The 12360-nt window shown below is 42.7% G+C and overlaps 1 non-coding gene across 1 annotated transcript; it reads left to right on the top strand.

Annotated features, from left to right (window-relative positions):
- Positions 1-7158: 7158 nt before the first annotated feature.
- LOC136379225 (U6 spliceosomal RNA) lies at positions 7159-7268 on the top strand. The gene has a single exon (XR_010746716.1). It is a non-coding gene; the product is annotated as a U6 spliceosomal RNA (small nuclear RNA).
- Positions 7269-12360: the final 5092 nt, after the last annotated feature.

The following is a 12360-nucleotide window of genomic DNA, read 5'->3' on the forward strand; positions in this document are numbered from 1 at the left end:
GCCCTGTCCCTGCAGAGGGACCACCAGCCCTGTCCCTGCAGAGCACCCAACCCTGTCCCTGCAGAGCCCCCAGCCCTGTCCCTGCAGAGCACCCAGCCCTGTCCCTGCAGAGCACACAGCCCTGTCCCTGAGAGCGGCCCCCAGCCCTGTCCCTGCAGAGCCCCCAGCCCTGTCCCTGCAGAGCACACAGCCCTGTCCCTGAGAGCGGCCCCCAGCCCTGTCCCTGCAGAGCCCCCAGCCCTGTCCCTGCAGAGCACACAGCCCTGTCCCTGCAGAGCCCCCAGCCCTGTCCCTGCAGAGCAGGCCGGAGGGAGATCCGTGGTGAAGGTGACCTGGCATCTCCTACAGGACAAGGGGCCGGGAGGTGAAGGGACTTGCCCAGTGGCACACAGCTGGTGAGCGGCAGCGCCTGGGTGTCTGGCCTTGCACCACGTTCCGCCACCACCCCAGGAGAAGCAAGGGACAGCGGCTCTATTCATTCAGGTGGGAGCCACGCAAGCCCAGGAAGGTAGGAGGAGTGGGTACTACACACGTTGTTGATTTCCCATACCCTACACACCTGTGGTTAACATGTTTCCCCGTCCTAAGCACCCCTGCCTCACTGTCATTTCTGTCCTCAGCTTTCACCATTTCAGCCCTTCTCCCAAAACACGCGCATGCGCATGCGCTTGCATGCAGGCCCGGCTCTCCCCTGAGTCACAGCTCCTGGCTTTCTGAGGGGAGCGCTGGCAGCAGCAGCAGCAGGCACACAGTGGATGCCCCTCGTACACCCACCCTCTTGGGGCTGCTCCTGGGGCAGCGGAGGGAGGGAGGCGTGGCCACAGCAAGCGCATTCTCCACTCTGCAGTGGCTCTTAGCCTAAAGCTCCTCTCCTGGTCCCCCCCCCCCCCAGGATAACCCCTGCCCAGCCCCAAACAATGCTATCAGGTTCCTATTAAATGACCATCTGTTTCCCCCTTTGCCGGGACAATGGAGTCCAATAAGCAGCCTGTGAGCTGATACCCTGCATTTTCACAGGTGCAACAAAAAAAGGCGTGTTTCCTCCTGTTCTTTGTTGTGGTCGTCTGCTGTGACATCGTTTCCCAGGCTCTGGCCAGTTACAGTTCTCGGCTGTGCCAACTCAGTAACCGCAGAAGGAGGCAGAGAGGGAGGGTGGACCAAGTTGTGAGCCGGAGCCCTGGGCTCCGCGGCTCGCCCAGACAGGTCCTGAGGTCCCCCGTCCCTCGGGTCTGCCTCGTCACAGTCCCTGAAGATAAAAGGCAGCAGTGGTGATAACTGACCTGACTCTCCCCTTGGGGCCCGATGAGCTGCAACACCCAGCCTTCCAAGCTCTCCTTGCTCTACTAGCACAATCGGCTCAACAGGAAAGACTTTATATCTAATGTTGTTTGAATACTCCTCCAAACAATATCCAGCAAATGCAGTAAAAATGGATAAATAAATTCGTGTACATGATTTTAGTGGAAGACTGAACAGCTGTAAAAACAATGAAAGAACTGTAGAGAAGGAGACGGACACTCCCTAGGAAGGCTGAAGACACACACACCCTCCACTTCAGCATTTCCTCTCCCAGATAAGTTCCCTGGAGAAATTCTCTCACACATGCACGAAAGAAGACAGACTCAGGACTGTTTTATAGCTGCATTCTTGAAATAGCAAAACATATGAGGAGGGGAGAGGAAACTACCAAAATGCACATCATTAAAACAATGGATGATTAACTGTATCTTCTTGCAGACTACGCTACATCCACGAAAATGAATGAACCTAAACTACCCATTTCAGTCTGAATGAATCTCATTCGCATATAAAGTTAAGTGGAAAACAAAAATTGCAGAAAACGCATACAGAATCATACCATTTGTACAAAATTTGGAAGTATGCAAAAACTTTCCCATGGTTATAGATAATAGTCCTAGAGAGTCAAAGAATCAAGAAACACATGGGAATGAGAAACACCCTGTTCGAGATGGTGGTTACTTCGGCTCTGGAGCGAGCAACTGTGACCAGTGTATTCATTATCTTTATTTAACAACCTGGGTGGGGGTACATGAGGCCCATTTATTGTTTTTAGAACTTTCTGAAGTATTTCATAATCATTTTAATGAGGAAGATCTATTATGTAGCAACCAAGAAACAGCTCTAGTATAGTGTTAAACAAAACAAAAGCATATGTAGTCTACGGTTCTGTTTTCCTGTAAGAACTATATATATGCATATATGCACGTGTGTATGATTGGTAAAATAGAAAAAGAAGTCTAGGAGGACATAACCCAAGTTTGTACCAAAAGTATGTCAATAGTGGACAATTCTGAGAGATGGGACTCAAAGGTATAAGAGCAATGCCATTCCTTATATTTCTGCACTGTTAGGATTTATCACAAATACCATGTATAGTTTTGTAATTAAATGATAAAAAATACGTGAAGTACAGCCTTCGAGTCCATTCTTCCAACAGATGTTTATTAAACACCTACTATATAATTCGGGCACTGGGCTAGATGTCACAGACATCATGACTAAGAAAAATTAATCTTGCCCTGGTTTTCATGGACCATATGTTCTGGTGGGAGAGATAGTCAGTAATCAAATAATCACTTAGTAAAATGTAAAATGGCACCTGTGTTAAAAGTTGCAGACAAGTGCTACACAGGCTTTGACATGTCCAGGGAGGTCAGACAGGCCATTTCAGCAGAAGAAAGCTGCGATCTCTGAAAATGAGAAGTTAACTGGCAAAAGTAGTACACACTCTAGGACAAGGACCAGCAGTGCAAAGACCCCATGGCAGCAGGAGCGTGGTGGCAGGAAAAGCTGGCTTATGAGCTGGTAGTACCATACAAACACATGAAATTCTACAAAACAGCAGGTTCGGCTGGAGGGTTTTGTATATTCAAGTTCTGGGGAAATGTCATATGATGCAGAATGCGTCTAGCAACCCAGAGAAGAAGCAAATCCAGTCACTGAATCCAGTCACTCGTCAGATGATAATTGTGAGACCTACTGTGCATGTACTTTGTGGCAGGTATTGTTCTAAATATCGATGTCTACTAACTAGTTGTACATTGCTAGCTAACTGATTTCCATGATAGCCTTATGAGGTAGGTACTGTGATTATGCCCATTTTACAGATGAGAAAACTGAGGAACAGATGGAGAAAAAAATGGAAGCATAGAAGTTTTAATCATATGACATCTATGACACATAAAACCACAACTACCTTTCATTATTTGACATCTTTGTTTTTTGTTACTGTATAAAGAATCTATAGACTCATATTTATTATATACAATTACATATGAATTTATTATTATAATAGTTTATAAACATAACATATGAACTCATTGTACACATTAATAACTTTAACAAATTACATTTTAAAATAATTTAATAAATTAAATGATTAATAAAGAAAATAAATATAATAAATTAATATATATCAGTTTCTATCTATGAACTATAATGTATAGTAATATATAAAAATAAAATATATTTCTATATAATTATATTCATAACTTACATTTATATGTATATATGTATATATTTTACAGAAAATTGAGGATTCATTGACCTGTGGAAAACAGCTGTGTGCCCCTGGAGGGCTGAGGTCACATCTCTCCACCCTTCCATGCTGCCATTGGCACATGGCTGGTGACACCTGGTGGCACCTCCTACACGTTTGCTTCAGTAAGCTGTTAGCTAGTATATATAACCAAGTTTCTACTGGATACACACACAGGCTTCCCACTCCCCCCAGTGGAAGAATGTTAGCTAGTTGTCAACGATTTGTGTTGCGGGTGAACTATAATTAATAAGCCATTGCAATCTTCTCCATTAGAAGTTTAAGAAATGACCCAAAAGTGAACTAAATTAAAGAACAAACAATACAAAGCAACAAAAACAAAAACCCTGCCAGGGTTCGTAAAAGGGACCATGAATGTTGCAAACTCTCACCGTGGTTTTAGACAAGCACCTTCCCAGCCTCAGGCTTACGGTCGCGAAGGGACGCACCTACGAACTGGTAAGGACGATGTCGGCTCACTTGCAAGCACGCATGATTTTTAAATATTTTACTGACATATAATGTGCACCTTTAAAAGCGAGCCAGAAATGGGCACAGAATATGCCTCAAATTCTGCAAAGATGAGGCTCCATCAAAAAGTCTGGCCTTAATTACCACACAGGTTACAGATAGAGATGAGTATTCTCATGGCAAGAAACACCGCTTCCCATGCCAGCCTTTCAATCATTAGAGCCGGCTCAGCATAACGCCGACAAGCCAATCAGACCGAAACCAACGTGCCCAGGCCGGCCGGGAGGCCCTGCAGGCTGGGGTGTGGCTGTGCCTTGTCAGCTGTTCCTCTGCTCCTAATGGGCCTCAATTCCCGCTTGGTATTTACATCCCAGCTGCTGCAAAAGGCAGGCTAAGCTGACGGGACTAAAAATAGAAGATCTAGCCACACACATTAATAACCACCCTGTTTTTAAAACACCAAGCCAGAATTTTGATCTATTGAACTTCATAAAAAAACTTTTTTATAAGACACCGATCGAGGTTGCAGTTTCTATGGCTACCTAGTACAAATATCCGATGGCTGAATTTTTCTCCAAATATGAATCATTCTGAAAAGGCTTCCAAATGTGTCTGTGGTGTCTATTCTGAAGGATAGCATGAGAAAAAGGAGGCCAGGTCCTGAATCACAGCTAAGCATAAACAATAACATTGCTCAAATATGCAACGAAAAGGATTGAGTTCCAGCGTCGGAAAGAACACTGGTCTGAGGAAGGAGAAAAGCAGGTGGGAATTATGCACAAGGCTTAGTCTTTGCTCATTTCCCAAATGGGAAGGCTCCATCCTTGGTCACTGTCGGGACTGGTGAAAAAATACCTTGCACAAGGTACACGCCCAATAATGCATGCATTCTTGTGTGTGTGTGTGTGTGTGTGTGTGTGTGTGTGTGTGTGTGAAAGTGTGTGTTATAGTATATCCCACTTTCTGCTCTCCTGTTCAGTACTAGAATATTTGCTTGCTTCGTGTATTCATTTTAGTCCAACCAGTTCCACACACCCCTGTGATAGCACACAGTTTAACATATAAATGGATTTGGACTCACTGGTCTTAATTAAAAAGGCGAGTAGTTTCTATCTGTGGGAAACCTACAGCACATAAACCTAGACATGAAATTACCTGCTCAACAAAGTCATACTTAAAGGTTAAGAACAAGGACCTCTTGACTCACGGCTCCCCAACCATTACAGAAGCTCCCAGCACACACGAAGGTAGGCGCCTTCGGGAAGAGATTATTTATGGGATGAGACAAGAGTCAAAATGGGAAAACCGGAGTTGCTGTTAACATGATTAAGTCGTCAAGCTCGAAAGCCAGATGGGACCTTAGGTACCTTGTCCAATCTCCTGACTTCTTAGATTGAGACTCTGAGGCTAAGGAAGATGGATGGGTAGCCTCAGGTCTCCCAGTTTAATATCACTCAGCTAGGACTAGGTCGTGGTCTGATGGATTAACTTCGGTCCACAGGTACGAGAAAAGATAACCTCTAACCCATACTAGTTAACCAGTGTGTACGACTTTCTAAATACTTCCTGTAGGAGTCACCTTTTTAAGTGACAATTTTCTTTCACTATGAATAAAAGACCCTTTCCACACAGCTCTGATACACATGCACTCGAAGATTTAGGTTACAGGTTACTGGTTACTGGAGGGAATTACTAGTACTAACTGCCATTCTGTCACGGGGGGGTTTCTTTTTTGTACAAGAAAAGGGTGGAGATGAAGGTCAGATGTAACCAGTGAAAGAGAAATGCGGTAAACATTTTCCACTTACTATACTCTCCTTTCCAGGGAGACACTGTGGAGCGCTAGCAGGGGATCACATACCTTCTGAGAGGCGACCCCCAGGTCGAGACGGCTAGCCGTCTGAAAACCGACTTGAGAAGCAAGGGGAGGCAGGAGGAAGCACGTTGGACATTCACAGTAACTGGGAACCACATCGGGAAAATGCAGGCCTCCACTCAGATTCACAGAACTGAGTCACCAGGTTCTTCTGCAGAACGACTACACAGACAGTCATGCCAGTCAAAGTCAAAGTTTGGTTTAGTTTTTTTGTTCGTTTGTTTTGCTTTCTTTGCTCTTAAGATTAAATATCAGAAAGCTCCAGAATAAAAATATCGATCATGAAATGGAGACATCTGATTTCATGAACTTGGCAAGGCTGTTTGGCCCATTGTGGTTGCCTTCTTGGATAGCAATTAGTAAAATGAACCTAACAGTTACATAATAGTTAGGTATTATTCTTCATCGAGTCAGTAAGGTTGGGGGAGAGGAAGGAGACCGTTCTAGATTAAAAGACCTGAAGATACATAGCCAAATGCAGTGTGCTGACCTGGACTGGTCAAATAAAGCAGCCATAAGTGACATTTAGGGACAACTGCAGAAATTTGGGGAAAAATGATGAGTTTTAGATACAGCTAAGGAATAACAACTAACTTTGTTAACTGTGATAATGGTATTGTGGTTAGGTAAGAAAATGTCCTTACTTTTTATTTATTTATTTATTTATTTTTAAAATTTATTATTTTAATTTGTTTACATACATTCAAGTGTCCCACCGAATATATCTCCCCCCACCCCCTTCCTCCCCCTTGACCCTCCCCATGCCCCCTCCTCCTAACGCCCTCCCCCCTTCCCTCCAGGATTTGCTGTCCTGTTCTCTATAATGCTGTGTTATGTATATATAATTTCATTCATCTCTTTCCCTTCTCTGATCCCATCCTCTCTTCCCCTTTCCCTCTGTCCGCTTTCCCTATGGATCCTTTGATCCCACCTCTGCCTCTGTTCCGTTCCTCAGTTCACATTGTTCATTGGATTCCTCAAATGAGTGAGGTCATACGGTATTTTTTTTTTCTCTGCCTGGCTTATTTCACTTAGCATAATAGTTTCCAGGTCCAGCCATGTTGTTGCAAAAGGTAAGATTTTCTTCTTTCTCACGGCCGCGTAGTATTCCATTGTATACATGTACCACAGCTTTTTAATCTACTCATCTGCTGATGGACACTTGGGCTGTTTCCAGATCTTTGCTACTGTGAACAATGCTGCCATAAACATGGGGGTGCATTTCTTCTTTTTAATCAGTGATTTGGTATGCATGCTCTCTTTGGCAGCACACATACTAAAATTGGAACAATACAGAGAAGATTAGCTTGGCCTCTGCACAAGAAAATGTCTTTACTTTTTAAAGATGCATTGTCCTTATTCACAGGACAAATGTCATAATATTACAATAACTTTAAAATATTTAAATATAAATAATAGATGAAATAAGTTAACTAGTTAGTTTCTACCATACTCATCAGCCACCCAAAGCAGAGTCTTAACAGTTCCCATAGGGGATAGAAGGGTCATTCTGTACGACATGCCCTGATTTATCATGTCCTTCTATTTCTACCTAGAACCGTGGAAGTTTTATTTATTTTACATTCCTTAAAAGAAATGGAACACTTTACATTTAGGTATTAGTTAAGATCTTTTGAAAGTGAATATAAATAACTTTCTAATGATATAATCTTATAATAATTTTTAAATCTTACAAGTGTCTTTAACAGCACTTGGTTTGAACTATGTGATGGTCTGGGACCATAGAGTTCTAAGCAGTTATAATTCACATGATGGGGGAAAAAATGATGGAGGGAAAAAGCTGCAATGAAGTTCTGATAAATTAGAAGACATATTTTTAACGTGTTATAAAGAAACGATCAGAAAAATCCTTTGCTCGTCCCTGAAGCCCACTGCTAGGTTTGGCCAGCTATGAACGGGAGGGCAGGGGTAGACTGATGTAGCTTTGGAAGAGCAGGCTCTCAGTGTGCTTGGTTCAGGTCCGTATTTCCTGAGTGCCTGTGATGGGGTGAGAGCCACGCCCAGGAGCAAGCCCCCGACTCTTTTATAGGAGGCGTGTTTATAACGGACATCCCAGGGCTTCCTGTGGTCACTCGGGACACCTTGTACCACCTCCCTCCTCTGAGCACAGCCAGTGCCCTCTCTGTACCCCCACTCAACTCTTAGCTTTGACAGTTGACCCCTGCTGTTTTGCACAGTAAAGCTTGGAATGAATCACCATGTGTATGTTCAATAGTCGGTTAACTAGGAAGAGAGTCATCATATTGAAGGATGGCAGTGGTAAACTTCTCATCACCAGCAGGAAAACCAAAGGCAACGACAAGTTTGCACTGAACATCTGCTCACATTGACCTCGTTCCTCTCATGATGAGTGGGCCCAAGTTTGGATAGCTGGTGGCGGTGAGAATTCTCGGCTGGTGCCGATGGAATTGTTTTTCTGATCTTCAGGGGATCGTGCCCTCGTTAGCACCACGTTTTTGCCCAAAGAACTCACCTCACTGCACCCTGTGTACCCTCTCTGTTCATTTTATGTTTGCTTTTACAGAGACTCAGAAACTGCTTGCAAAGATGACTGCACTTACCCTAATCATAGTATCAACCAACATGCTTTAAACAAAAAAAGAACCTTAGAAATAATTGTCCATTTGCTTAGTAATTAGTTAACACCCGAGCACAACTTCAAAGGAGAGCGTGACACAGGCACAGCGGTTTGTATTTCTGTGAGCAGCCTACGCTCTGGAGCAGCAGGAAATCCAGACTTACAGGAATTCGACTTCACTAGAACTGCTGCTGCTTTGATGCCCAGCTTTGTTGTTCTGGACTTGCTGGGATATGCTGGTTTCCGTGGTCTACAGAATATATAATTCTACATTAGCACACTCTCTCTGCACGCGCGCGCACACACGTGTGTGTGCACACAGACAATGTTGGCTTGTTATTAGTCACCACAATCAAAACTGTGAAAAAAAAAATCCTGTGTTCAGTCAACACAATTTTGAAACTAAATACTTAAGAAGCATATGGAACAGCCCCAAATACTCATTTTACTCAGAGCAGTCATGACCGAACACATTAAGAACATAAATAACTATTTTCCAGAAAACTTGTCAACCTATTGTCATTGCGATCATTCATGTTCCTTCAGCGTCAAAAAAATTTGTATTTATTTTTTTTAATTGTAAATGTCAAACGCTGTCTTCCAGCGACGCTCACCCTGTGGCCCAAATCCAACAGGATGCACCGCTGTGAGTGAGTTGGTGGAATTCTAAAGCTTGAAATCCTGTTTTCAGGCTCGACACACTAGATTTTCTGGGTCTTTTGACAGTGATTCCTTTCAACACTTTTAATCATGCCCTAAATTCTTCGGGCACCAGGGGACCAGCTGAAATACAGGTATCTATTCAAAGATGGTAACTTTTCACCAACGCGGAGGAATGCTCTGGGAATTTCAACCAGCCCACTTCCTCCACTTTTCTCTCCAACTCAAAGCTCAGGGAACGAGACCCAAATGCTAATAGCACTCCCTAGAATAATGAGGTAGCAAATGGGCGGGATGTTTGGGATCACACTGTCTTGAGTCTTCATGCATTGCAATCATGTTTTATGTGAGACCACCCCGGAGTGGGGCCGTTCTGGTACCCTAGCAATACATCTCTTGGAAGAGATCCAGCACAGGCCTGAGTTATACCAATATCCTCACAGTGAAATGCCGAAGTGGTTTGGAAAGAAAGGGGCAGCTCTGGGAATGCAGGATTTCTGGAGAACAGTCAGGCCATAGATTCTCAAGGGCTTTAAACATGGGAGTCCCTTGTGACTTAGTCATTCTGCATCTGAAAAGCTACTCCAAGTAAGTATTAGAAACTTCGGCAAGCATTTGCGGACAAAGAGATTTATCACTTTGAAAATTTGTGAAAGTGGGAAAAAAATAGCTTACATTTCGAATAAGATAAAAATAAATCGGAGTGCATTTATAGAATAGAACACAGTGTGTGGGGGGGAATCATCGCATTCGCGTTTGAAAAGCTTTTTTTCAAATAATACCTATGGGTGTAAAACTGCTGATGTCAATGTTAAATTTTAAAATCCAGGGTGTAATATTTCATATGTAGTATGTTTCTAATCTTGGTAACAAAATATTCATAAAAAGAACAGGAAGAAAATACAAGTGTGAACAGTGTGATCTCTGGGTCGTGGTATAACTGTGGTATTTCCTTCCACTTTTATCATTCTTTATTTTCCAAATTATCTAATTAGAACTTTAATTAGAAGAAAACAATAAATACTATGTATTTTTACCAAGTAACTTAATGCAGCTCCCCCTTGCTTTATCCTGCACAAAAATATTAAGTAAAATGAGGAAAAATACATTCAAAGATTATTGGGGGAGACTTAAAATATTAGACCTTCCAGTAGTTCCTGCAATTGTTTTAAAATAGATTGCAAATTCTCAGAGTCTATAAAACCTAGAATGGAATTGCGCATATCCGTGATATTATATTCTGAAAACAGAATCCTAATTGTGCGTGTATATACATACCCAACACACGTACCAAACAACAGCACTTACCAAACCAGCTATCCTTTGTTAATTCACCTTTTAACAAGGTCTTATACGAAACTTCTTCTCCAAGCTCCTCTCCACTCTGACATCCCCATTTTCGGAGATCCTGAAACACGTTTCTTTCTTCTTTGTTTTTGGCAGTAAATATTTGTTGAACACCGATTACTGGCCAAGCACCATCTAGAAACCAAGGATACAGTAGTAAATAAAATGGACATAATCTTTTCTGTGTTCTCTCACTAGGCTGTATGTTCCAGTGAATGCCAGGCCAGCACACATTCTAAATCACTAACAGTTCTAAAAGAAAAGAGCTCAGTGGGAGTCTAACAGAGTTGTCAGGTGTCAGAATAGGCTGATCTGAAGGAAGAGGAAGAACTGTCGTGGGAATGACATCCTAAACTGATGGGGCAGCTTGTGCAAATGTCCTGGTGCAGAAAGGCATTTGATCTGCCAGGAATCCAGTGTAGCTGAGGAAGAATAACTGATGAGAAAATGACATGGGCGGGGTTGAAAAGGGGGTTGGCAAAAATCACAACAAGCAGTGGGGTTGTGGTTAGCATTGGATTTGCTGCAGGGAAAACAATGGTTTTCTTTATTCTTAAGCAAGTTATTTTAAGCTTTATTTTTAACTCATTATAAACTCATAAGAAGTTGAAAAAATACATAGATTCCCGTGTCTCTTTAACCCAACTTCCAACAATAGTGTCATCTGATATGAATGTACTGCAGTATCAAAATCAGGAGGTTGAATTGGTACAACACTGGTGACTAGACCACAGACCTTAACTTCACTGACTCTTACCCATATTCATTCATTTGTATGCATGTGTCATTCTATTCAATTTTATTCCATGTATAGATGGACATGAAGTGTTTTTAATGAGTGATACGACCTGATTTATGTTTTAGACACCAACTGCTATGAGAAAAATGGGTTGGAGTCAGAACAGTGAAAATTAAATAAAATTATTTGGGAGGTAGAAGACCAACAAGACTTGAGGTAAACTAGATGTAGGAGATGAGGGCAGGGGAGAAATGAAAATACTCCAGGTTCTGGCTTGAACAGCCGAGTGGACAGCGATGTCGTGTGCCTGGTCAAGGAGCAGGCTGGGTCAGGGCTGCTTTGAACACGTGAATTTGAGATGCAAATGTGAGGACTTTGGGGGTCCAAACACACACACCTTTGAGGGTCAGTAAGGTATGGACAGTGTTGAAAGCTATGAGAAGCCCAGAGTGAAACTTGACGAGTACTCTTTTAACTACCTCAGTGGACAATATGACTTTACTTCTTATAATAAAATAAAATTACTTTATTTGAAAGGAGAAGCCCTGAATGAGACCGCCAGGGAAGTGAGTACAGAGAGGAGACGGTCCAGGGCAGAGCTCTGAGCAGCTCAATAGCACAGTTAGCACATGCTTCCCCTAGGCTACCGTGTGTCCGTCATTTCATTGGCCATAATATCTCCTGAGAGTCCGCCCACCTGCAATGGGCAGAGAGCCCGCCTCACAGCCCTGCTCTGCTCCTGACGGTGCTGCCATGGTTATGAATGCTCAGTAACTCTGGCTGTGTTCAGCAAACATTCGCTAATCACGACCTATTTCCCTGATATTACACTGAGCGCCAGGAAACAGAACCGTGCTTTAATTGGCTCAACAGAATCACTCAAGTTCCACCTGGATTAAAATAATGAAATGAGTGGAGTTGAAATAAGCATTTTCCTCTCAGGTAGTAAATAAACCTCATAGGCTCTAACTCTTATTAGAACAAATGGCTCATGTTTTATCTTCTCAATATTGGCTCCTGCTACTGCTAACAATTAAAAAAAAAAAAAGATGTTAATGTCCTTGAATTATCATATGCCAACATCACAATTGTTGGTGAAATAACTTTTG

Source organism: Saccopteryx leptura, chromosome 7, assembly GCF_036850995.1.
Source record: "Saccopteryx leptura isolate mSacLep1 chromosome 7, mSacLep1_pri_phased_curated, whole genome shotgun sequence".
Taxonomy (NCBI): Eukaryota; Metazoa; Chordata; class Mammalia; order Chiroptera; family Emballonuridae; genus Saccopteryx; species Saccopteryx leptura.